The sequence below is a fragment of the Acomys minous genome (assembly GCF_964271855.1).
Source record: "Acomys minous genome assembly, chromosome: 19".
Lineage (NCBI taxonomy): Eukaryota > Metazoa > Chordata > Mammalia > Rodentia > Muridae > Acomys > Acomys minous.
In genome coordinates, this window is record NC_140499.1 from 6,398,773 (window position 1) to 6,421,961 (window position 23,189).

General features: G+C 37.0%; 1 protein-coding gene across 10 annotated transcripts in view; it reads right to left on the reverse strand.

Moving 5' to 3' along the window:
• The window catches only part of NLGN1 (neuroligin 1), an 896,042-nt gene that overhangs the window by 781,515 nt on the left and 91,338 nt on the right, over positions 1-23,189 (reverse strand). For 9 of the 10 annotated variants that reach the window (XM_084769311.1, XM_084769320.1, XM_084769317.1 and 6 more), the window contains one exon: positions 23,028-23,128. The exons of the other annotated variant lie outside the window; for it this stretch is intronic. The gene's annotated coding sequence lies outside the window, so the exon portion shown is untranslated. The remainder of the gene's footprint in view (positions 1-23,027; positions 23,129-23,189) is intronic. 10 annotated transcript variants of the gene reach the window in all.

Consider the following 23,189-nt stretch of genomic DNA (forward strand, 5'->3'; position numbering starts at 1 on the left):
ACTGTGAAGACTTACTATGAGTGTGATGGCAGTGTAATACACACACAAATGTGCACGGATATGACAATGCAGAGAGCTCAGAAATAGATACGTGTAGATATGCTGAACTGACCCTTATCTAAGTGATAACACCAAAACTAGAGTGCAAACATTCCTTGGAACCAGTGGTTCTCAACACATTGCACATCTGTGTTCAAAACACAAAGCATGAATCTTGACAAAGAATGTACATTCTTCACAAAAAATTTACACAAAAATGGACCATGGCCTAAGTATAAGTTGGGAGATAGTCCATAAAAGATAACACAAGAAAAAGGGCACACATTCCTGGTAGGAGATGCATCACCAAAGATCTGATCCATGATGGGATGACTGATAATATTGCCTTTATTAAAATTAATCTCACTGAGAAAGACAGTATCAAGGGTAAAGAATACAAGGCACAGATAATGTAGTTTAGGAAGGAAAGTGTATAAAGCAATGTAATAAAATTATAGAAATGACTTAAAATTTAATAACTATAAAAGGGTCAAGACAATTAAAATTTAGGCTAATAACTAAAGAGTAATGAGAGTGGGAGAAATCGTCTTCCCCGAGGAAAAGCATACCTACTGGTTATCTAATGGTCAGCCAAGAAAAAACACATTCAAGTAACATTATATGAATTGGGGAGATTGTACCTAGGATTACTTTTGTTTATGCACTGCATGTACAATATATCATGTAACAACAGTCAGTGACAAAAGAGGGCATGAATTTAGACGAGAGCAAAGAGGCATATATGTGAAGGTTTGGGTGGGAGAAAAAAAAGAAATGCAATTATACTCTAATCTCAAAATTAAAAAATATAATGAACCAAATATATTATGAGACCTGACCAAAGAAGATACGCAGATGCACAGAAGGAAAAGTGTCTAGTAGCAACAGCGTATGCCATATAAGGAAGTTGCTACTGTATTCCTATAAGAATAGCCTAGATTAGCACAGCAATTTTTGCAGCTCCCCCATGGGTCCAGATCTCCCAGCCTTGATAGTCTTTCTGTGGGGCTCCTGGACCCTCTGGGCCTTCTGCCCCCCCATTCTTCCATACCACTCTCTATTGGAGTCCAGCATCTGTCCCAGTTCCCTGCTGAGTGGAGACTCTTGGAGGACATCTATGTTGGGCTAATATCCACTTATAAGCGAGTATGTACCATGCTTGTCTTTCTGTGTCTGGGTTACCTCCCTGAAGATTCTAGACCCCCTGTTCAAATATAGTAAATGCACAGCTCATTCTCCATGATTCTGGTGAGAGTGGGGACTGCCTGTGCCATGAACTCTGATACCTCCAATTTGATCACTTCCCCTTGGTGGGGAAGTCTGGTGGCACTCAGAAGAAGGGGAAGCAGGCTATCCAAATGAGACCTGATAGGCTGTGGTCAGATGGTGGAGGAGGAGGTCCCGTCTGTCAGAGGTCTAGGGGAGGGGAAGGGGGAGAGGGGAACGGGAAGATATAAATGAATGGATAACAATCTCGATGTCAAGCTAAATATAAATTAAAAAAATAAATAAACAACAACAGCCACAACCACAAAGAATAGTTTAGGCACAAAACCACTTATGTAAAGGGATGATGTGAGCATGGAGCAATATAAATCACAGTCATTGCTGATAGAAATGCAAAAGATACTCCTGGGAAAACAGTTTCGCAGTTTGTCACAAAGCAAAGCATATTCTCACTATAATATCAACCATCCTTGGTAAACACACAAAGGGACAAAAGTTTATATTTGCATAAAAATCTGCATGTAGATGTTATATCAATTCTATTCATAATGGCCAAAACTTGGGAGCAACCAAGGTAACTGTAAGTAGATGAATAGACATATAAACTCAATTACATCAAATCCATGGAGTATTTATTCAGTAATAATAAGAAGTGAATAAAAGGCATGAAAAAAAAGAGGGAGGAAACATAAACATACGTCTAAGTGAAAGAGGCCATTGAAGGATGGGCTTCGCATGGTTCAATTATAAGAATGCGGTATGCTAGAAATAAAGAATTATGGAAACAACGAAACCACCAAGTCAGTGGTTGCAGGCTCAGGATTAGAAAATGTTCAATAGGTTGGCGTTTGGCAGGTGTTTGAGATACTGAGGCTACTGAGATGCTGATTTTGTAAGGATGGAGATACACCAGTACATACCTGTTCAGGGACATAGAACAAGACTCCCATTAACGAATGCTAATGGATTGGTAGTGGTGATGGGATCATCAGTTAGAACAAATGCACTGCTGTCATTCAGGATGCCTATTGAGAATTAGAGAGATTGTGCTCTGAGGGTGTAGGGAGAAACTCTCTTCATTTCTTCTTTCATTTGACTCTGAAGTTAGAATTGCTTTACAAGATAAATTTACTTAATGATAAAAAAAAATCAGCAAAAAAGATTTATTACGTGTGTTGTGTGCGCATGCGCGCGTGCGTACACACACACACACACACACACACACACACACACACACACGCTACTGTGTTCCACAGCAAGTGTGGAAGTCAGAGGACAACTTCAGAAATCAATTTTTCCCTTCTCCCTTGGGATCCAGGCATTAAATTCAGGTTGTGGAGCTTAGGTGGTAAGAGCTTTTACCCCCTGTGCTATCTTTTGGGTCCAGCATTTCTTTTTCTTTTTTTTTTCCCCTTGAGTTTTTATTTTTTATTTTTTGTTTTCAGTGCCGCAGCTGTTTCTTAGGGTCTTGTGCATACTAGGTAAACACCCCTAGCCTTCTCATTCCTCCACTGATAGAAACAACGATTTTAAGAGGTAACCTGAGGCCTTTCTATTCAGTGTACAGTGATAACCTTTGAAGGCAAATACTCCCATGAATCCCTTATAAACACAATAATCATGCAAATGTTGGTCCTCTCTTAGCTGCCTTAGAATGTTAAGCTTTCCTTTTCCTTAGAAAGAATGTAAAAGAGTACATTTCTCCATGCTGGAATTGCTCTCTGGATTTAAAATAATTTGCTATGGGTAAAAGCAAAGTTCAATGCTGCAAATGTGTGGCAATCCATCACATACCACGAGGTAACAATGGAAATATTATGCCCAGTCCTGGGTTCTTTCCACATTAATTTCCAGACAGGACCCACAGCACGCGTCCCACGCATGATTTGTGAACGGAAAGCTCTCTGTGCTCTCTCTGGGGCCTTCTCATCTCCTGCCAGCCCAGACAACAAGATGAGTTTCTTTTTATAACGACAGGGCATGGAGATAATTTATCAACCAGAGAGCACAAACAATCCTTTATTCAGCAGAATGACAAAAGGTTATTTAGCTCCTGGCATCTACTATCGCTCTTGCAAGATCCAGGCCCGAGAGCCAATATGATAATTAATAAATTTCCAACATCTGGGCAATAAAACAATTTTTTATGAATGTTAAACAATGCCAGTGGCAAATGAAAACCGCCCCTTCTCATATTTATCTATCTGAACCCTTCGTTGCGTAGACAAATTCCAGCATGTTCTGGCAATAAAAATGGGGATGGCGATGACATACCAGGAAGATATCACACAATTGGGGAAATCCATATTGCTAAGTGTCATTTAATCATATGGACAGTGATGACATTACCCACTGAAGGTAATGGAGACTAACGGTTGCCAAGAATGGAATATTAAGCTAAATGACAGGTGTGTGACATTAATCATCCTAGTGAATAGGGGAGGTAAATCTAAAAAAGTGTGGGAGTCTCAGTTTCTCCCTTTGTCTACCAAGACACATTTTATTATTTTCATGAAAAAAAAAAATGAAGAGGTGGTTGTGCAAATAACGTAGTTTGAAGATTGAGAGAAGTGATAACATATATTGTGATACATACATAATACATATTTATATATTTCCTGAATTCATATGTTTATATCTTGAATTCTCGGGTCCCCAACCTGAGCTGATATCTTAGAAATCATTGAGTGTGATATAACGGGTGATGCATCTTGGCACAGTGATTACTTTATAAGACTACAGAGTCCTCATGAGTCAGGTAATGCTTTTGTAAAAGAAACCCCAGAGAAAGTATTTACCCCTACCTCACGTGAGGCTACTAGGAGACAGAATCTATAGAACACGGAGTGCATTCTAACTAAACACCAAATCTACTGACAACTTCACTTTTAGAACCTGTTTTTCTTGAGAAATGTTTCCTCTGTGAGAATCTTCTATTGTTCATAAGCCACAAGTTATAACAGTACATGAGGTGAGATGGGGACATGAAAAGTCTTATAGTATTAAATTTTAGAATCAAAATCAGCACTCATATATTTGAAGCTTAAGTCACAGTTTCTAACATGTCATAGTTTATGGAACTGCCTCTGCTTACATGAGTCCAACGACACAGACTCCAGGGATCGTTAAGGAGAAATAAATGCGGCCTGTGGTATTAAGAATATTTTATGAGACAGTATAACCAGCACACGTCATAAATCCTGCTTACCATACACTGCAATTTATGAAAGAATCAATAGATGCAAATTGAAAACAACATATCTTGAAATAAAAAGTGGTTGTATTTAATTTAATTAAAATAGATTAGCCAAAGAAAATGTGCTTATATATGTGACGCCGCCCTTTGCTGTTTAATTAACGTGTCTGGCTGTAAGATGCCTCTTCACCTATTTTTTATTGATATCCACAATTAAGTATTTACACAAAATTATATTTTTGTATGAAATTTTTTGAAATTATTAGTTCTAATGACAAGTTATGACAAATTTGCAGTTTGAGAAGATGGGCATCAGGTAATTTAACAGAGTGGCATGTTCCACTATGACAAATGAATCCTGAACACAGTAAGAGATAATATAGGTTTATACAAGGGGAATTGGAGAGATTTTCTTTTCCTTGCTTACATCTTGTTTTAAAATTATTTCAGCTTTGCTTATACAATTGTAAATTTATTCATAAGATTATAATCTATAGTCAAAATTTATAACAAAATATATGTGCCCTTGAACATATTTTATTGGCAGTGCTATACAATCAATGGAACTTGGAGTTAAATGAATCTATTCTGTGAAAGCTCTGGATTATGTGATAAAAAAAATCCATAGACCACAAGTGAGAATAATCATTTATTCATTTGGGTTTTTTTTATTCAGCATACTCAGTTGAAATCTTTAGAACTAATAGTATTCAATCATCTCTGAACCCACATAAACAGCAGTCTCTGTGGTTTGCTCTGATATTTACCACATATATTACATGACCAATTAGCATCCTAGTTGCTCCTAAAGACAGAAATGTGAAAGCCTTGTTCTAAGGCATATAGAGTTGCTAAGATTTGTGTTCAGATAAGGTGGTGAACTCTGTGGTATTGAAGAAAATAGAGAATGCTGAAGGACAACTGTATTCGTGTACTGCACTGTTGCTTTAGTTACTGGATTGAACCACAGGTGTTAGCATCTTGTACATAATGCATTAGTACTACTACATTAATATTTTGCTCAGACCATTAATCTGAGGTCTAAAGCTGGAGAACTTACTGAGGTTCTACACTTATAAAATGCACCAGCTTTGATAGCAATGCTAATGAGCAAATGGGTGCTCTAGAGAAACACCACGACTGCTAATGGGCAAATGGGTGCTCTAGAGAAACACCACGGCATCTGGTGAAGTCAAAGCCATTTCTTTGCATTCTAAACTTGTCCTTGATCAAGCCTATATATAAACCATTCACCAAAAGTGTTCTTTAAAAAACAAATAATCATTAAGTCATTCAATGTCTGCTGAACTTTTCTCCCAAACCAAACAAAAGCTTTTGTAATCAGTAAATCAGTTTTGTCCACAGTGGCAGACACTGTGACAAGAACAGGCAATTATTAGTCAGCTATAGGTCTAGACATCTCACCAGTGTGTAGAAAGCTGAAACTTAGCATTTCTGTTAATGAGCTAGGTTGTCTCAGAGTTACACAGTCTCTGGACTGAAATCTGTACTTATCTAGTTTTAGCTCATTAATGTCAAAGAATTATGCAAGAGCCCTTCTACTTCTAGAAAGTCCTTACCAGAACCCACGGTATAACGTTCCCCATAGTAGACAAATGTGATCTGAATGCTTCAGATCTTTATATTTGCTTTATTCACAGGTTGTTAACTGAATGTCAGGTCTTGCAATGTCAATCCCACCACTGTCCTGAGGATCCTATCAAGAAACGCATGCATGATTTATGTCCCATGTCTACCATCGTCTTGCGCACTGGCTCTGCAGATCAGTTTCTTTCTTTCTGTTCCATGTTCCTTAGTAGGACATGTCTCTTCTTTCTTACATAAAATACTACTGAAGGTTCTGACCCCCTTCACTGCTGCTACTCCATAGAATTGTACAACTCTTTATACAGGTAATAAGTAAGAGTTTGTTGAGTGACATTACTAAACATAAAAAAAGAAATCTTTCAGGCAAAAACGCCAAAACAAAAACACCCATATCATCATTTATAAGAAATTCATAGCCAAGTCCTAAGAAAATAATGACCATGAAAAAAAAGGCTAGTCCTGACATAGATAACACTTTTTTTCTCCTTTATTAATTTATTCTTGTTACATCTCAATGGTTATCCCATCCCTTGTATCCTCCCATTCTTCCCTCCCTCCCATTTCCCCCTTATTCCCCTCCCCTATGACTGTTCCTGAGGGGGACTTCCTCCCCCTGTGTATGTTCATAGGGTATCAAGTCTCTTCTTGGTAGCCTGCTGTCCTTCCTCTGAGTGCCACCAGGTCTCCCCCTCCAGGGGACATGGTCAAAGGTGAGGCACCAGAGTATGTGAGAAAGTAATATCCCACTCTCCACTCTATTGTGGAGAGTGTCCTGTCCATTGGCTAGATCTGGGTAGGGGTTTAAGGTTTACCGCCTGTATTGTCCTTGGCTGGTGCCTTAGTTTGAGTGGGACCCCTGGGCCCAAGTCTGCCTATCATAATGTTCTACTTGTAGGCTTCTAGGACCCTCTGGATCCTTCTACTTTGCCATTCTCCCATGCGTCTCTCCTCTAGAGTCCCACTAGAATGTCCTCCTCTCTGTCTCAGTTTCCTGGTAAGTGAAGGCTTTCGTGGGACATGCCCCTTGGGCTAATATGCAGATATAAGTGAGTATATACCATTTGAGTCTTTCTGCTTCTGGGTTAACTCACTCATTATGATCATTTCTAGCTCAATCCATTTATCCACAAATTTTGGGAATTCCTTGTTTTTAATAGCTGAATAGTATTCCATAGTGTATATGTACCACAGTTTCTTTATCCATTCTTCTATTGAGGGACACTTAGGCTGTTTCCATGTTCTGGCTATTATGAATAAGGCTGCTATGAACATGGTTGAGCAAATTTTCTTGCTGTGTGCTGGAGCATCTTCTGGGTATATTCCAAGGAGTGGAATAGCTGGGACTTGAGGAAGCCCTATTCCCATTTTTCTGAGATAGCCCCAGATAGATTTCCAAAGTGGTTGTACTAGTTTGCATTCCCACCAGCAATGAAGGAGTGTTCCTCTCTCCCCACATCCTCGCCAGCATGTGGTGTCGCTTGAATTTTTGATCTTAGCCATTCTGATGGGTGTAAGATGGAATCTCAGAGTTGTTTTGATTTGCATTTCCCTGATGATTAAGGAGGTTGAACATTTCTTTAAGTGTTTCTCAGCCATTTGATATTCCTCTGTTGAGAATTCTCTGTTTAGTTCCATGGCTCAGCCGTTAAAGGCTAGGCTCACAACCAAAAATAGCTAACACTTAAAGCATTTACGTCTACTTACATTCTGGTCCTGGAAGCGAAGAGTTTACCTTGCTGGATTGTTCTGCACGAACACTTCTAACAGATGTATCTCTGAGATTGAAACTGTGAAAACTTCATGTATTTATCTCCTTTCACATCGTGAGTCATTTGAACACTGAAATTAGCTATCTCCCATTAATTCACAAACAAATCCATTCTCATAAGACTAAAGCGATGGAAAATATATCAAAATAAATGACTCATAAGTCTAGCGAAAAATATATTCTGCAATAATATTTTCAAAATCAAAATATATATTAAAGAAAACTCATTATCAGATTGGTATAATTTCTTATACTTTCAGATTTTCCTGAGAGTTTTGGCACTGTTGTTATCTAGCTGTTATTTTTACTTTTATATCCAGATTCATCATTTGTGAAAATATGCAAATCTGTAACTATAGAAAATTGATTCATAAATTAGATATAAAATTTGAAATAAAAATTTCACTAAAGAAGAATGGTATCAAGTCTATGACAACAATATAACATGTGTGGAACAGCTTCAAATGGAATGGAAATGGGTCTTAAAATCTCTCTTAAAAGTATCTAAATGTTAATAAACAGATTTGTTTTATTCAACTACATATATATTTATTTAATATTGATATATACGCTACAGCATTGTTCCATCAGTCAGAGGTGAATAGGTTAGATGTCTGCATAGTAGTTTATTTAATATTCAGAGAGTAAATTTTATGAGAAAATAGTTAATGATTTCCTGTCCACCTTCTTTATTATTAGTCCTATAGAAGAAAAATTTGAACATATTCTAGAAATGTGATTCTGTTTTTAATGCTGATGGATTTGTGATGAGTCAGAAAGCTGGAAGGTCATCAACTTCCAAAGAACTTTTCTTTGTTTGTTAACAGAGAGGACCCCTAGTGGGTGTGGGAGTGGGAGTGGGCTGGGTGGGCAGCACCAGTAGGCGGAGTGGAAGGATGAGCACACAGTCCTGGGACAGAGCAGTGGATGAGCTTCACCCACCACCACGGGGTACAGTCCTCATCCCCTCAAACCCATCCGATCACCATCAGCCTCCAGGACAGAATTGCAAGTTACTGGAGAACCAGATACCCACAGAAGCAAACGGAAGCCCTGTGGACTTCTGTCTTAATGAAGAGGGTGGGAGTATGGGATGTGGAACTGAAGTGACAGACAAAAGTTCTTTCATTTTCAGTGGGCAGAGAAGCAAAGGTAAATCTGGCTCAGAGAGCTCCAAGGACAAAACAGAGACACAGACAATTCCAAGAGAAATGGTTGTGTGTCTCCTCTCAAAGCCACTCTATATGGCTTTCCAATTCCAAGTTAGGTTCTCTTTGATATATAGTATGAAGAGCTTCGTGAGATTGAAAACTTATACAGGGAAGTATGTTTGGATTACATTGCTGCTTGTGGTAGTTTTTGATATCTAAAATAATACCAAAAAGAAAACAGAAAAAAAAGTCCCTAAACAACAACAACAACAACAACAACAAAAATCACCCAAGGTACAGTAGGATCTGTAATAAACATAATATGCATCATAGTGATTCATATTATGATGTGATTCTGATATGAAAATGATTGATCACACAAGAGGACCATGTATACATAAACCAAAAGAAGTGCCAACCGTAATGCTAAGTACTGTGACCCAAAGGTACAAGAAGAGGAAGAAAAAAAAAACCACAGCAAAATAGAACTGTGGTTACAAATACTCTTTCAGTAGTGATGTGTGAGCCACTAAAAGCAGACAAAAGAACACTAAAGTAGTTCTTTCGTATTGGAAAAAACACTGGTTATCCAGTTGTCCTGAAGACAGAATTTTACAGCACACTAATTCTATCACTACCGTTTATTAGTTACCTGATATGTCCCTCTCAGTGTATATCTACTATTTCATTTAATCAATGGGGCAGCATGAAGTACCATTGACACCTTCTTTTACAGCTGAGTAAACCAAGCTATGGTTGAATAAATTACTCACATTCGCACAATTCTGTGTCAAACAAAAAGAGCTAGAAATCAAATCTGAATGTGCTGCTTCAATGCCATTGTCCTCCTCGATACATTTACCATCCTTTATGTAATTTAACACATACCAGGAAAAGTGGACCATAATTAAGAGAATACAGTTCTTATGATAAGAATGAATTCACTCTAGAATGCTGAAAGGAATACAAATACAATACATATTTAGAAAAGCAAAAATATATACACTGCATTTAGAAATAATTCCAATAAGATAAATGAAAGTATTCAAAAAATAATCAACATGAGTTGATTAGAGTTGATCAGAGGTGCCAGTTAAAACTATAATGAGACACCTTGTTACCCCTGCAAGAACAACTATTATTTGAAAATTCCCAAAATAACAAATGTTGGCAAGGATCCAGAGAAATGGGGATTCTTGAACAGTGCTAGTGAAAGTGTAAATAGTAAGTCATTAAAAAGAAAAATATGAAGATTCTTCAAAAAGCTACATGATTCTGTTATCTCCGCATTTACAAGGGAAATAAAATCATCACATAAAAGGCAAACCTACTTTTCATGTTTTTAAAGCACTATTTACAGGAGCCAAAATAGAGAATTGACATGCTTATTCACAGTAAAGAAAAGGTGATATGTGTCCGAAATAGGATATCACATCCAAGTATAAAAAAGATTGATATCCTGAAATTTCAGACAGAAATAATGGAATTAAAATGATGAACTTATTTTACTTAAACAAAATAAAGTAGATACAAAGAGGGAAAAATACCATGAATTCTCTAATATATGAGGAATATAGGGATGTTGTCCCAAAGCAGAGAAGATTGAAAGCACCCATCAACAAAGACCAGAGAGAGGAAAATGAAGAAGAGATGGAGAGGAGTGGGTATAGGTACAAAAAAGACATGAAGAATAACTTTAAGTGATATGTACATATTACATAAATGACATGAAATGCCACATTGTTCTCAATAATTATGAGAAACATTACATGTTAATTAAAAAGGTAAAAAAATAAATATACTAGTAATTACATTTAAAAATAAGAAAATAATTGAATAATTGCTAAATGCTGTGTTGTAAAGAGCAAAATAGACCATAGTCATTTCTATGTAGTATTCCTAGAGTTTTAATTGTCTATTTTTGGAGGTTATTAGTGACCATAAGAAGTGAAAACTTCTGTATAAACAACAACTAAGGTCTGGTTAAGAAAATGCTACATATAACCACACATGTTTAATTTTGTCTGCCTGAGTTCAATAGTCCCTTGCCAGCCACATATATGCACTCCACTCTCACAACTCCTCCCACACTCAGTCTGATAAACGATAACAGTGCTTTCTGTGGATCCCTCTTATACATGTGGTGTGGAACAGAGTGGGCCTGAGGTTAACCTTTATTGTCCTCAATAGAATATGTGTTTATTCCTAGTTTCTTAATTGAGGCTCCCTCCTCTCAGATGAAATTTTGTCCTGTAAAGTCTTGTTGGCCATCTAGTCTCTATTGCTGGACTTCACAAGAGGATCTTGAATGACTAAGGAAAGACTGTGAGGAAGCAAAATCCTCACTGAGCTTTGAATAGTGTGCTGCTACTCCTTAAGTGATGTCAGAGGAGACAGGACAAAATGGATACCTACAACATCAAGAATGAGAATACAGAAGGTCCTGGGAAATGCAGAAAGAACTTGGGTTACTACACCCTAAAGATGGAAAGGTTACAGAGGCTAAATTTTTATAGGCTATCCATGGCGACAAGAAACAGTTAGTTGTTAACCTAAGAAATACTCCAAGACAAGGCAAGGTTTTAAACACTGTACTGCAGGATGGCACTGTAATATTCAGTGTTCACTTTGTCTGAAAAAGGAGGGCCATTGTTGATTCAGGAGCTCCCTCAGGATCTACATATGCACTAGCCCAAGAAAAATGTCAAAGCAACTTATGAGAATGGAAAGCAAGGAAGGAAAAAATTCCAGGAGGATTCATAAATAAAAAGTGAGCACTGGCTAGAGAAAATGAAAGGAGTTAGGCAATAAAGTTGTTTCTCTGTTTTTTTCTTTTTTTCTTTTTAACAGCAGCCATTGAGGAAGACCATTCTTTACTGAGAGAGAACAGAAAGGGGAGTTCTGGCACAATGGATTCAGTGTGGTGTAGTTAAAAGACTTAATAAGCTTGAACCTCATCAAGGGATGACATCAAACAGGTCCTGGGGTCTCTGTGGCTGTTGTTCAGAATGCGGACCCTTAACTAATAAACACTCTTTATAAATTAGTCCTAATGCACTCTGACACTAAATATTAGGAAAATGCTTTAATATGAAAGAGGAATTACTGGAAGAAACATAAGGGAATGAGAAAGTATCCAAAAAAAAAAATCAGGTGCCACTGGGAGGTTACAACATAGAGGGCTGAGATTTCTGTGTGTGACATCAAGCCCTGGGGTAACCGGTCTCGGTGCAGCGTTCCTGTGCAGTACTGCAGGGACGGTTGGAGGATGGATGAGGAATGAAGACGTGGACATCTTATTCCTACAAGGACAGTGTTTATAGAAACACTGCATGGCAGCTGGTTAGCATAGGTGTCAAGTGAGAGGCGGAGCGTTTCTAGCATCCTCACACTACAGAGCGAGTAAATCATGGGAACTCACATGGCCACTCCAGTTCTGCTCTCTTAGGACCATATGTCTAAATAAGCAGTTGAAGGAAAAGTAACTGAAGAAAAGTCGATGCAAGAGAAATAAAGGTGTTAATGACGTCTATGGATGCTGGGGCTCACCTATGAGCTTAAAGGTCTTAGAAAGAGTTCCACATATTTCCTTGGGGATCAAACAAAGGCTTCATACATATGTTATATATCAAGGACAAATAGAAAGTGTGTGGATCACACTCAGTAACTAGACACAGCACTCCTCATCATCCACAGAAAAACACCCTCCAGAAAAGATGTGCCAGAGGAGACAAACAAAACACAACTGCAGTGCAGAAACCACTGAAGTTTCCCTGTGTCTACTGAAAAGTGGAGGTAGTGGTAACTGAATTGATTGCTTCTTATCATCAAGATTAATTGGCCATTTGTGACACATATGTGCCATTGCAGACCTCCTAATTACTACATCTCTGATGCCCCTATTGTTCCATTTTGCAGCCAATAATTCATGTGTGTTATTTCTTCTCTTTGGAACACAAAAGAAAGAAAGTGCTGTGAATGGAGGATAATGAGCAAAAGAAAAAAGAATCTCAGTCGGGGTCCCTATCTAGTCACTCTCCCAGACTTTCTCATAAAAGATGAGAATTACCAACAAGCATCACACTTACAGTGCTACATCCCATAGCACCTTGGAAACAGCATTAAGTCATTCAGGATAATTAGAAACTGGTAAACTAACAAATTAATAAGTTATCCCCGGGTGGCCTCGAAAAGATAATATGGTTCCTGCAAAGTGACAAGAGTTCCCAGGGAAAATTGCAGGCACGAGGAATACCAGGTACCATGATGCCTTAGTGGTCCAAAATCATCAACAATCTCGAAATACAGGGAAACAAATGGTTTAATTTCCAAAGTAAAATATTTTATAAAACACATATTTATAGAAATCGTTCTCATGGACAACTTCATTTTTATAAATTATCAGATGACAAGAATAAGCCTCGGTGCATTATCTCATGCTGCTCAGAGCTTGGCAGGAAGCCCAGAAGAGGGTCATGCCTTTATAATGATGAAAATGCAACTATAAAACATCCAGGGTTTCCAAAAGTGCTGTAAGCACATGGAAAATGGGGTTCCTGGACTGTGCTGTACACAGTAGGCACTCAGCAAACATTTGCTAATGAATTTATTTGTTCTTGTGTGGCTTGATTTTTGTGCATTTACCCTATAGACCTTAACAAAGATCCTAAGTGTCTAAGTCACTGCATATGAGGTTCCTTACTTGCGTGACACCTCAGATTAGTCCTCTGATGTCTTGTGAGTTTTTCATCTGACTCAAAACTAAATATATGTGTACACATATTATATATATACATACATACATCGGTACATATACACATCATATTAAGGGTAATGAACAAGTAAGGTGTGTGCCTCCATATAGTATAATGATATATTTTTTTTCTCAGATAGAGACAAAGTTCTTTGTGTAACCATGGCTCTCCTGGAATTTACAGATAGACCTGGTCTACAGATAGACCAGGCTGGCCTCAAATGCAGAGATCCACGAGCCTCTTCCTCTCAAGTGCTGAGATGAAAGGCATGAGCCAACACAAGCAGACTATGTTCTGTATATATAATTATTAATTGAATTATAATTCATATGTAATTAAAGTTAAGTTGTGTCACAATTAGCAACAATTCAAACATAATTAGGTACAAAGGATTGGAAAAATATTTTAATTTCTGTGGCAACACTGACTATACTTACTCTAAACATTTAAACATGGAACCAGCCCCACATTGTGAAGGTGTTGAGAACAGAAGGCTATCAGGGCCAGATCATTTCTAGCCAACATATACTGATATAGATATTCAGTATGAGTCAGCTGAAAAACATGGCTGGCACCAGACATGGGGGCATATGAGTCAGCACAATATGGCTGATACCAGATGTCCTGAATTAAACAGTGATGTAATCTGTTACATAATTATTTTGGTAGAGTACCCTTTTGTGTGATTGTGCATACTTATGGCCTTGAGGTCAGGGGCTTTAGCCTCGTGCTGAGAGGGAACTTTGTCAACCTGCCTCATGTGTTTGTCTATAAGCCTGTGTGTCTGTACAAGCCAAGGTACCTGCCTACAATTGTCTGCCTAATGATTTGTGTGTTGATGCTATCAGGTGATGACTCCCCACAGTTTCCAAGATACTAGCCTTTCATCTTCCTCTTCCTTTCCTGGCATAAGGACATGGCCCTCACAGAAGACCAGGTGGGAAATAAGTATTGATAGAGTATAAAGTATGAGTTCTTATCAGACAATGCCATTTGTTATTTCTTTTCCTAGTCTTCCATATAAAGTATTTATATGCTAAAACAGACCTATTCTATACCTGATTAAGGAAAGAAACTGTTTACATAAAGACTGACCACATTTAATTGTCAAGTTTGAACACTCCTTAAATTAATACTTTGCAAAGTTGAAACATTATGTCTGCATAAAAGAGCCATTAGCTAAAAACTGTAAATACAACTTATGACAAAATTAACTGTGATGACACCATAGAGGTAGTTAGTTCACATTCTCTGAAAAGTGCAGGAGAGGAGACAATTGACTTATGAATACCTCTCATAAAGTGGGATTTCTGAAGGAGAAATAAGAATGCAGGTCAGGATAGTGCTTGGTAACAAGTAGATAAACCCATAAGGCGGGATTTGAGTGGCATCTCTGTGAAAAGTAAAGTCACTCAAGCAAATGAGCCTATTTAATTTGACAAAAGGTTTAGGGAAACTGGCATCCATCACTCTGGAAATTGGAATTAAAGTGAATATGAACTTGAGAGGAAACAAGTTGTTACGTCCACCTAATAAACAATGCACATATCTTCTAAACAATAAAAAGTTTCTATTACATACCCAAATATAGCCAGGTGTATATGCATATTTATTGTGTTATTGGATATGTACATGTTCTTCTAGATACCATAAGATAAAGATACATTGGTCCTAATAACCTGAAAGTAAACATTAAAAACAGGTTAGGTAAGCTATACCACTAATATATTTTTGCAGTATAAATGCTTGCGTTTTATGAATGAAATGTAATAAAATGTTCATTTTTAAGTTGCCAGGTGTTTTCACCAGTTGAAAATCAAGAAATTTTTAAATGAGAAGATTGATTTAGAGATACTTTTCTTGACTTATAAATAAGCTGTGGCTATTTGATAATGTAAATATATGCTATTTTGATTGTTCTGTGACTATATGCTATGAAACACACATATGTGCATGTACTTTTACCCCTGATATGAACACAGAGAAAAAGTGTATGATGGCTTGAGAGTTTATCTGTATGTATCTACCCATGTGTAGATGACGACTTAAAGGAGGCTTTCTGCAGAAACAATGATGATGAAAACAAAATCCTTTCTGTAGAGAAGCAATATAATTTGTACTCACGTAAAATCACATATGTATTTCTACAGGGGAAATATTTAGTGACAAACATTCACCTATGCTCAACACCCCAGACTATTCTAGAAGATTGCTACCCAAGTGTGGATGTTGAAAAAACAGAACTAGACCCAGTGTGCACACAGAGGAAGGGGAAGCAGGCTATCTTGATGAGACCTTACAGGCTGTGGTCATATGGTTGGGGAGGAGGTCCCCTTCTGTCAGAGGTCTATGGGAGGAAAAGAGGGAGAAATAAGGAGGAAGGTTGGGAATGGGAAGATACAAGCACAACTGAGAGGATAACAACTGGGATGTAATCTGAATTAATTATAAGAAATTAAAAATTTTAAAACAAAAGGAAAAAGCAAAATTAACACCACTGTAGAAGGAGGCACGGGTGCTGAAACCTGAATCATCCCACAGACTCAGACTGGTTTTTGAGGAAAATTTCAAATATCCACAGGAAAGTTAACAAAGAACTGTGAACATTACTATACACCAGTAATTCTCAACCTATGGGTCAGGGCCCCCTTTGGGAGTTGTATATATCTGATATATCACAAATTAGATATTTGCATTACAATTCATTACAGTATCAAAATATTTACAGTTATAAAAAGGCAAAAAAATAATAATTTTATGGTTAGGGATTTTAAAGGTATGGCACACATAGACTCATGTGTTTGAATGTTTGGCCCATGGGGAGTGGCAGTATTAGCAAGTACGGCCTTGTTGGACGAAGTGCAGGGAGAAAGCTTTGAGGTTTCCTATGCTCACACTCTGCCTCTTGTGGAATGCTTCTGCTTCCTGTAGCTAAAGATGTACAGTTCTAGGCCCTTCCAGCACTATGTCTGTCTGCACACTGCCGTGCTTCCCACCAAGATGATTATGAACTAAATCTCTGAAACTGTAAGGTAGTCCCAACTAAGTGCTTTCCCTGACACTAAATAAGTCACTATAAATTACTTATATTTAATAATTGTAAAAAAATTTTAAACTAAAAATTAAAAGCAAAATATTTCAAAATACCTAGTATTACAAATTATCAATTCAAACTCAGGTACAAAGAAACTTGGACAAGGAACACAAAGCAAAACAAGACAGAGCAAACATCCTGAATGTTGAGTTCTTTCCGGAGCAAAAAGATTTCAGTTTAAATCTAACAAGATGAAACTTTCTGGTGAAAAAACAAATAATGATACTCTGCAATATACCAATAAATCCCAAAGATCTCACAAGACATTTGTAACAACCAAAATAAAATTGCCATATATTAAACACGTGAAAACTAAGAGTTTCAAACCAGCCTGAGGACTGAAAGTAGAGACCAAGACAATTATCTGAGGGAGACTCGCAGCTTGATGTGATCATCATTCATCGGTACAATGATGTATTGGGGAACACATCAGTTATACAGAAAGAAATTTCAGGAATTGTGATGATTAGAAGAAAATATGGAACCAAGAAAGTTGAACAATGGGAACTGCATAAGGGAATATTGTAGGCAGAGAAGAGCACAGTGAATTTGCAGATACGTTGTTAGAGTGGGAAGTTGGTTTTGGAACAAGGAGTACTGTATTTTTCAGACCACAATATGCACTTTTCCCCCTCAAAAGTGTGTGTGAGGGGAGAATTGCTTATGATCTGATTGTTGTTTTTACTGTTTTTCTTGTTTTACTGCTCTAAAAACTGGGTGTGTTTTACAGCCCAAAATATATGGTATGACCAGTGTGACCATGGCTCCAGTTTAATCCTCAGTAATAACACTACTTTGACCACCACATTAATAGTATTGATTATAATGTTTGGTAATCTGAACAAAGTGGAGTGCACATGTTAACATCCATTCTGGAGTTCAGAAAAGAGCTGTGTGACTTAATTATTTCTTTGAACCATATGAGTTTTGGAAAGATATAACAGACCCACACATTATGAAGCAAGTACCTCTGCATGCTGAGCCACCTCAACAGCCCAGAGAACTTATTAAATATCAGAGTCTTAAAAAAGTCTTAAGAACAATATCAAATTTTTGCCTTGCAAGGACAGCAGGAAGAGAAAGGAGGGGCATTTCAGAACTAATGCTCAAAAGCTTCTCAGTTTAGTGAAAGGTAGAGCTAGATATATGGATTCAAAGCACCTAGTAGATTGTAATCAGTGTGTACAAATAAAACTGTAGGTAGGCATGCACAAAAGTAAAATCTTAAATGCAAGTAAGTAAAAGCAATGCTTTAGTTGTGAGATAAAACAATGCAAGTGACCACTGCGTGCTTATCAGAGAGTGTGAACCAGTTAAGTGTAGTCTTCACTTTGCAACAGATGTAGCCATTACATAAAACCACAATCAAAACACAGAGTCATGGAATGCAGCTTCAACAGATTCAGTCAAAATAAATGAATAAGGACTCCTGCACTTAGCACCTAAAGCCCAAAGAACAGTGCAGAAGAGGGGTTGAAAAGACTGTCAGAAGTAGAGGATCAGGAAGTGTGCTGTAAGACTGTGTCTCCAAGGAATCTCAGAAGTCACACCCATGACATTCCACCAGTATGACTGTCTACACATGGTCTAAACAAGGACAATAATAATAGACACGCCAATGTGGGTAGGCAAAAGCCTATGTGGTCTCAACTCTAGACAAAGAACCTTAGGCAACTAAGGAATACTGAGAAATAATCTTCCCCTTGGAAGACCATACCAGTTATCCATTGCCACGTGGTTAGCCTCAAAATCCAGGGGTGGGGGACTTGAAGGGAGGAAGTTAATGAAACCATATTGTTCACTACCCTTCAAGTTTTTTTTCAACAAAACTAAATAAAAGTTTCTCAAATTAAAGTGATTTTCACCAAATGAAAGTCTGAAAAAGTGTGGATTGGAACTAAAAATATCTAGGTGACTTATGTAAAACATGTTCCTTTCTTTTGTGACTTGTCTAAAATGCAAATAATGATTTAAAAGAAAATACATCACTGCATTGAGAGGTTTGGAAGGTATGGAAATGCAATATACAAGTGGGGTATACCATAGTTGTAAGAAAGTGATGGTAAAGATGGGAAGCGGATCTAAAGGGACTTAGGGTGTCTATACAATAAGTATAATGATACAAACTTTAGTCCGTCACAGTTTTACTATGCATGATCAAGAAGGTTCATGAAGGATTATGAGATGTTTGTTGTCATGAAAGAAAAGGTATCATTCTTTTCATTGGTGGAGCCACTCATTAATTTCCCATGTTTCAGTAAATAACCCCAGATTATACAAGCAACCATAATTAAGCTCAACTAGATCTCACACACACACACCAAAGAAGTGAGATGGGGGTGAGAGCAAGAAATGCCTTAATAGAAGAGAGAGGGTAATGAGAGAAAGTAATGAGAATTAAATGATCAAATTCCTTATATGTACTTATGAAACTGTCAAACAACAACAACAAAAAAAATAATACAACCAAAACCCTAGAATCTAGGTGTCTGCCTTAAGAAAATGGAGTGGAGAGCTCTGAATCACAAGTAGGAAAAATAATAATAAATCACAGAAGGAAAAGCAAAAGTCAGTCAAAAAACAGTAACACATTAGAGAAAATGAACAGGTACAAAGGTGTATGCCCTTGAAAATGTCAAGGAAATTACTGAACATACAGCAATTAGGTAATGTGGGCTAAATTTTCAAATAAGGAGTATTAGGGAGGAAAAATATGGTACCACTGTAGGTGCTAACTACACAGCCTGTAGAATAAGAGAACAATACACCTTGTGAAAATACACGTGATAACACAGATAAGACAGTTTCACTGAAAGAGGGATTCTAACAAAAACTCTTTAAAATAGATGCTTTTAAAGAGAATTAGTAAGAAAAATTCTAAATACAAAACTTAAAAGCTAGATGTTTTGATTTATGAATGTTATTAAACAATTACAGGCCTTAAAGAAGTCATTCCAACAAAAAAATTCTGATAATAAAAATAGAAAAGCTTTACTATTTGTGTGGTAAACTTTACTGTGTCACAAGACTAAAATTAATAACCTTCATTAATATTGGTACAAAATTGTTAGCAAATATTACCTAATTGAAATCAGCAATATCCAAAATAAGCAAAGCAAACAAGGAATGCAAAGTTGGCTTAATAACTGAAATTAGTCGCGACGAAATTTATCACATTTTCCTGGTAAGTGAAGGCTTTCGTGGGACATGCCCCTTGGGCTAATATGCAGATATAAGTGAGTATATACCATTTGAGTCTTTCTGCTTCTGGGTTAACTGACTCATTATGATCATTTCTAGCTCAATCCATTTATCCACAAATTTCGGGAATTCCTTGTTTTTAATAGCTGAATAGACAGAGGGGAGGACATTCTATTGGGACTCTAGAGGAGAGAAGCATGGGAGAATGGCAAAGTAGAAGGATCCAGAGGGTCCTAGAAGCCTACAAGTAGAACATTATGATAGGCAGATTTGGGCCCAGGGGTCCCGTTCAAACTAAGGCACCAGCCAAGGACAATACAGGTGGTAAACCTTAAACCCCTACCCAGATCTAGCCAATGGACAGAACACTCTCCACAGTAAAGTGGAGAGTGGGATATTACTTTCTCACATACTCTGGTGCCTCACCTTTGACCGTGTCCCCTGGAGGGGGAGACCTGGTGGCACTCAGAGGAAGGACAGCAGGTTACCAAGAAGAGACTTGATACCCTATGAACATATACAGGGGGAGGTAATCCCCCTCAGGAACAGTCATAGGGGAGGGGAATAAGGGGAAAATGGGAGGGAGGGAAGAATGGGGGGATACAAGGGATGGGATAACCATTGAGATGTAACAAGAATAAATTAATAAAGGAGAAAAAAAAGAAATTTATCACATTAACAATGATGACTAAAAGGGAAAGCCAGTACTCAACAGATTATTTTCAAAACTATTAAGTGGTTATAAACTAGAAAGCATATGACTTGTAATAATAGAAAAAGTAATTTATACTGCTATACTCTTATACCATTTTTCAAGTTTCCAAGACAGTATTTATATAAACCAGTAGGTATTGATTATAACTCTGTCAAGTTAACCAGATAAACAAGCGTTAGTCAATATCTTGCTGTGTTAAAAGACAATAGACTCTTAGGTTAGTGAGTGTCTTATAATGAAACAAGTGAGCAAAGTAGAAGTATAATGATTATATATTTGTGAGTCTAGCTGCTTGAGGCTGATAGCCACCTTGATACTATGCAGGGAACATAACAGGGCCTTGTCTCAAAAACATAAAATCTCTGGCTTACAGACTTCTTAGCTGTACAAAAAATCATGAATATTTCCCCAGTCCTGGAAACAAACAATATCTACTTTTATTATATTTTATTTTATGCAAGAAGTCTTGGTTAATTCAATAACATGAGAAAATTAATACAAGCACATGTAGAGAAAGGGAAGACATAGGACTATGTTATTTATGGTCAACCCAAATATCTAAATAAAAGTACTTATGAAAAAGAAAAGGAATCGATGTAAAAAACAGTCTTAATATCACGAGGCTTAAAAAAACAGATGCGTAGTTGGTAATAAATACAAATTATATTTCCACAGACTCTTGGCACATTTAGCAATAAAACAAATAATATCCATGACAACCTCTCTATGTGAAGTATAAAGAGGTAAATTTAATGGGAGACTTGAAAAATATGTGAAAGACATTGGAAATCTACACACAAAAGTTAGGAATAGATGTACACAAGATCAAAGGCAATACAAGATCAAAGCAAATAAGGTAATACACCATGTCCATGGGCTGGAAGATGCCTGCTTTCTCAAATCAATCCATGGGCATGTACATCCGCAATAAAGTCACTGCATCTTTTCTTATAGAAATTGATGAAGAGACTGCACAATCTAAAATCTATAAGCAAAATCCTTTGAACTGCTGAAGGAGTTTTGAAAGACCACTGAATAGCTTATAGTGCCTGATTTTAAAACTTAATATAAAAAAATAATCAAAAGTGAGTCAAACCAGGACAAAGTTAGACATGCAGATCAACAGAACACAAATATACCTTCAGTGACAGATTGACACCTTTTCAGGCAATTGATTTTTAACAAAAGTGACAAGGTAATTTGATGGAGAGATATATGGCCTATCAAAAAATGATACTGGAATAATGCTGTCCACAACCTGTACCTCACATAGCACAAGAAAATATAGTACATACATGGTTCTAAGAGGTAATTCAGAAGATGAAAAATAATGAATGAAACAAGATGAATTCTTTTGACTTTGAACAAATCCATTCTAATATTGGACATCAAGATGACAATGCTACAAAAGAAAAAAATTGATGAATTTTTTACATAATGAAAACCAAAAACCTATCTATCATGCACCAATGAGCAAATGAGATTCTGGCTTGAATGTCCAGAACAAAAAGTAAATAAGTAATAGTTAAAATCAAATAATATAAAAATAAATCCTTCGGTCTTCAAAATCTGCCCTTTGAAATAGACTTTAAAGTTGATAAGCTATCTCAGAGTAAGGTACATTCCTTAAAAGCTTGATGTCACAAGGTCTTGTCTCAGAACTCAGTTTGATTTCATAAGCTTTAGTTGTTTGGTTACACATATAAGCCAGGAGCCTGGGAAGTACAGACAGGCAGTTCTCTAAGACCCACTTGGTAATTCCTAGTCCAATGAGAGACTGTCTTTAAAAGGCACTGGATAAAGGATAAAGGAATGATACCTTAGCCTCCATAGGCTAGACACATGGGATGCTTAGAGTAGAAGAAGAATCTTCCCCGGGGAAGACCAAATCAACTGACTATTCAATCTGAAATGATCATAATATTACTCACACTGAGCAGATTGCACTTATATACTTAGGAATGTATATTACATAATGTACACATATTAATAATATGTATATAATCCTAAATATATTATATGTGTGTATGTGGTGTGAATGTGTATGTGTGTATAATATAACGTGTATCATACACACACAGACACACACACACCAACAATGATTACAATTACAGTTACAAAAGAGAAGCCATGAAGCTGACAACAGCAAGGAGGAACAGGTATACTGGAGGGTTTTGAAGGAAGAAAGGAAAGACAGAATGATGTAATTATATATATTTTAATCTCCAATTTTTTTAATTTAAAAGAAATATATTGAATAAAGATGCTACTTACAAAAGAGAACAAAGTCCATGATTCCAATGGCATGAACATTCATAGATTCTAGGAAATGAATCCAGGCAGTGGAGCAGAAGACCTTGCCATGAGTTGATTTTCTGTATGGGCCACAAGAGAAATTAGGAGATTAATTTGATACTTAGATGCTCATGAATGTTT